This window comes from Cupressus sempervirens, chromosome 1 (assembly GCF_028749045.1).
Source record: "Cupressus sempervirens isolate cs-2001-9-10 chromosome 1, ASM2874904v1, whole genome shotgun sequence".
NCBI lineage: Eukaryota > Viridiplantae > Streptophyta > Pinopsida > Cupressales > Cupressaceae > Cupressus > Cupressus sempervirens.
In genome coordinates, this window is record NC_143118.1 from 583,953,619 (window position 1) to 583,957,998 (window position 4,380).

The following is a 4,380-nucleotide window of genomic DNA, read 5'->3' on the forward strand; positions in this document are numbered from 1 at the left end:
GTGATATAAATCTCTTAACAAAGTTGGCTTAACAACTATTTATAAATCCTCTAACAAGTGGCATCTCTATTTGAAGTATCTTAAAGATCTCTAATAAGGCCACTCCTAATAGGGTGATCAAATCCTCTAATAGGGTCACACCTAACAGTGTGTTTTGTAACCTTTAATAGGGTTGGCTCCTAACAAGGCTCACTTCAGAAGAGTGTAAATTAGTAACTAGTTGCAATTGGTGGTTTTTCCCAAATCGAGTTTCCATGTTAAATATTGGTGTCACTTGTGTTCATGCTATTTATTTTATGAGTATGAAACTAAGCTAAATTTAAGGTTAATCACATTAACATTAGTATATTTAGTTATTTCCAAGTTAAATTTGATTCTCAGTGCTTGTTGAGCTACAATGTTTACTAGTGTAAATTGAGTGCATGTGTGTTTACGGAGTAATATAGTTTAATCAAAGTTTATGTTTTGATTTATATTAACACCTAAGGGATCTGGGATTTATTTTTTTAGTAACTAATTCACCCCTCCCCTCTTAATTACTCCTCTTATATTTCCAATCATTGTTATCAAAGCAGTTTGGTGCTTGCAGAGAAGGTTTGAAGGCCCTAAGATAAAGATCAAGATGTCTTACAGAACAAAGATTCTCAAGTTGAACTGAGATAACTTTGTAACATGACAAGACCTTATGAAGTTGCATCTAGTAGCCATCACTAATTTAGGTTTGAAATACTTAAACATTTCTTACAAAGCTCCTACTAGTACAATGACTATAGAAGAAATTGTTGAAAAGAAAAATCATAACATCATGATGATTGACATAGCATCAACTCTTAACTATGTTGAATTTGATGAGGTCAAAGGTTGCACTATTGCTCATGAAATGTGAACCAAACTAAAAGATATCTATGGAGGTGATGACAATGTAAAAAGAGCCAAGATGGAAAGCTTGAGAGGCCAATTTGATCAAATGAAGATGAGAGAGGATGAAAACATTACAAAATATGTTAAGCAAATTAAAGCAAGTGTAAGTGCAATCAAAGAATCTAGAGGAGACATTCATGATAAGATAGTTGTAATCAAGGTACTCAAAATGCTTCTTCCTATCTATGCAATTAGAGTTTCTACTATTCAAGAGATGAGATGTGATCCAAATAATAAGATAAATCTGGATGCTCTAGTGGGAAGATTGATAGCATTTGAACTAGATAACTATTATAATTATACTCCTAGTTCTAGCAATCTTGATTTTGCATTTGAAGCCAAGTTATCACTCAGGAAGAAAGCTAAAAGATCTAAAAGTAATCAATCTAAAAGTGAAGAGGAAGATAGTTTTGACAGTGATCTTGAAGCCATTGAAGTATTTCTTGCAAGAAGGTATTCCAAAGGCAAAGGAAAGTATAAAGGTAAAATCCCTTTAATCTTTTTCCCTTGTGAAGAAGTTGGACACATTACTACAAGGTTCCCAAACATAGAAGATAGAGATGAAAAGAAGCACAACAAGTACAAAGGCAAGAAGGATTTCAAGAACTTCAAAGACTACAAGGACAAAGGTAAGAAATCTTTTTTTATAGCTAAAGAGTCTGATAGTAGTGAAGATGATGAAATGGTATATATTTTTGTAAAAGATGAATCTGATGATGAAGGAGATAAAATGGCACTTATCTCTCATGTTAACTAGAATGACACATGGATTATTGACAGTGGCTACTCACATCATATGACTGGTGATAAAACAAAGTTTCAACACATGGAACATTATGATGGTTGTAGTGTGAGATTTGGAAACAATGAACCTCGTTACATAAAGGGAAAAGGTTGTATCTCACTAACCAATGAATTTAGATGTGATAATGCTTAGTGGGTTGAAGGACTAAAGCATAATATACTGAGTGTGGAATAGTTGAATAACATTAGATTCAAGGTAGAATTCATGAATGGGAAGCCCAAGCTTCTAGATGGAAAAGGAAATCTAGTTGGGTTTGGCAAACAAATAAAAGGTAATCTATTCTACCTAGATCTCAGTGAAAGTTCATGTTTTATTGCTCAAGTAGAGAAAAGTTGGTTGTGGCATAAAAGCTTATGTCATATAAACTTTGATAATCTAATCAAGATAAGCAACAAGAAAATAGTAAGAGGTATTCCTAGTCTGAGAAAACCTGATATGGGTCTATACAAAAATTGTCAAAATGGAAAGATGGGAAAGACTAGTTTCAAAAGTAAGAACTATCATTCAGAAGAACTCTTTGAGTTGGTTCATACATAACTTTGTGGACCTACTCAAATAGAGAGCTATAGTGGAAACAATTTTTTTGTTTTATTTGTTGATGATTATTCCAAAATGATGACTATAATGTATCTAAAAGAAAAATCTAAAGCTTTTCAAAAAATTAAGTGGTATTTGGAAAGATTAGAAAAAGAAACTAGAAAGAAGATGAAGTGTTTGAGATTAGAAAAAGGTGGTGAATTAATTTCCAATGAGTTCAATGAATTCAACATTGAAAGAGGAATTAAGAGACAAGTATTGGCCCCTGGTACACCACTAGAAAATGGTATAGCTAAAAGAAGGAACAAATCCATCATGGATTGTGCAAGAACCTTGATGATAGAAAATAATGTTGCAATCAAATACTGGAAGGAAGCAATGAGTATTGTATGCATACCTTGAATAGAGTACAGTTGAATAAAGACTCAAATCAAACTCCTTATGAACTATGGTATGGCTACAAACCTAATGTAAGTTACTTGAAAGTATTTGGTAGCAAATGTCATATCTTGACGGAATCTAGGAAAGGTAAATTTGATGTCAAAGGTGATGAAGGCATATTCTTAGGATACTCTTGTAGAAGTAAAGCATATAAGTTTTTGAATTTATCCACTCATAAAATCATACAAAGTGCACATGTGAAAATTGATAATTCTGTATAAAAGAGTGAAGAAGAAAGTAGTAAAGAACTTGAGGATTACAAAAGGTTTGTTTACTATGAACCTAATACATTTCCAAATCTATTTGGAAGTTGAGAGGCCTCACTTCTCAAGTCCCCAAAATCTCCAAAAGCTACTACTGAGTCACAATCTAAAAGACCCAAGTCACAATTAGAGGCTACCGAGCTAGTGCTAGAGTAAACTAGGTCAGATGGACCCAATTCACAAACGTGGGACCCGATATTGATATAGAAGATCATGAAAAGGTTATTGGAACATGTTATAAATCAAAAGTACCTATGTTAGCAAGATATGTTAGAAGGTACCATGCACCTGATCAGATCATTGGAGACAAATAAGATTTAATAATGACAAGAAACAAATTGAAAGGTACATATTTGCTTGCTGAATTTGAACCTAGAAATGTTAAAAATGCTTTGGATAATGAAAGTTGGATTGAGGCTATGAATTAAGAAATAGAATAGATAGAGAGGAATAAGACTTAGACTCTTGTTCCTAGACCCAAGGATGAAAATGTAATTGGCACAAAGTGGGTTTTCACAAATAAGCTAAATGAAAATGGAAAAGTTTCAAGAAACAAAGAAAGGTTAATTTGTAAAGGTTATTCTCAAGAAGAAGGTATTGATTATTGTGAAACTTTTGATCCTATTACAAGATTAGAAGGCGTTAGTACTTTACTAGCATATGCAGGACATAGAGGATTTAAAGTTTATCAAATGGATGTAAAATTTGCATTCTTGAATGGAATTCTTGATGAGGAAGTATAGATAGAATAACCTAAATATTTTTTGGATCCTAGGAAAAGGGATATGATCTTCAAATTACACAAATTTCTAGAGCTTGGTATGAAAGACTTTATAACTACTTGATAAAGATTCATTTTCAAAGAACAAATTATAATAGCAGCCTTTATATCAAAGAAGGACCGAACAAGAAGATTGTGTTAGCAGAAATCTTTGTGGATGACACTTTATTTATAGGAAATGATGACTTATGCAAGGCATTTTTTAAAGAGATGAGTAAAGAATTTGAGATGTCCATGTTTAGATAGATAAAATTGTTTGTTGGATTGTAGATCCAATATAAGAAAGATGGCATCTATATTACTAAATCCAAATATATCAAGGAGATATTCAAGAAGTTTGGAATGGAAGATTCAAGACTAGTTGGGACACCTATGTCTACTAGACATAAGCTTTCCAAAAATGATGATTCCAAAGAGGTAGATTATACCACATATAGATCAATGATTGGAAAATTGCACTATGAAATGCACACAAGGCTTGACATTGCATTAGCCATTGGTATGGTGGCAAGATTCTTAGCAAATCCCAAAGAAAATCAAATGATGGAAATCAAGAGAATCATGAGGCATATGAAGGGTACTAAAGACTATGGATTATGGTACAAAAAAGGAGGTAATTTGGATTTGAAAGC